This window comes from Dufourea novaeangliae, unplaced genomic scaffold (genome assembly GCF_001272555.1).
Source record: "Dufourea novaeangliae isolate 0120121106 unplaced genomic scaffold, ASM127255v1 scaffold8, whole genome shotgun sequence".
In the NCBI taxonomy this organism is placed as follows: domain Eukaryota; kingdom Metazoa; phylum Arthropoda; class Insecta; order Hymenoptera; family Halictidae; genus Dufourea; species Dufourea novaeangliae.
Genome location: NW_015373923.1, coordinates 5,034,041 through 5,034,746, shown reverse-complemented (window position 1 = coordinate 5,034,746; position 706 = coordinate 5,034,041).

Genomic DNA, 706 nt, shown 5'->3' with positions numbered 1-706 from the left:
GTATTACTAGCATTAATTCGTATTAATTAGAATATTAAGATAATATTAGTTCTAAGCTGAAGAACGAAGACAACCGACGAGGGAACTTAGTTTTTTATAGGTTTAGGCTCAAGAAAGAAGTCATCCGCCGAGGGATTTTCGTAGCGATAGTATTAGATAGTTATGATTTAAGTTATTTATAACGTTTCTTGTGAAAGGTGGGTAGATGTGGAACTTGTGATTCCATCTACCTGCCTTGGGCCTCCACTCGCAGCAACCTCCTCGTGGTGAGGCCTGGGCAATCGGTATTGTCATCGGTAAAGTACTATAAACTGAAGACAATATCGAGCTAATGGCTGCGAACTTCGAATCTATCTCATAAAACCACGTTCTATATTACATCGAACTAGGATTATTTTAGAAATCGATATGAGATTCAAAGTGTAAAAATGTCTAGTACTTTGAATGTTTTAGAAAATTATTCGAGATAAAGATGTATGGAACTACTGAAAATTACTTTAGATTCCTTTTCCTTATTCTGTAAATTCTTTGATTGGAATATGAATGTTGCTGGAAATACGAACATTTTCACAGGACAATGATATAAATGGAACTGTAAAACTTTTTTAAGTGTTACAACGATATGATGATGATGATGATGATGTAGTCGCAAGGGAGAAATTGAATCGAATAGACGTATTGTACCGTAGCGCATCGTATTGTATTT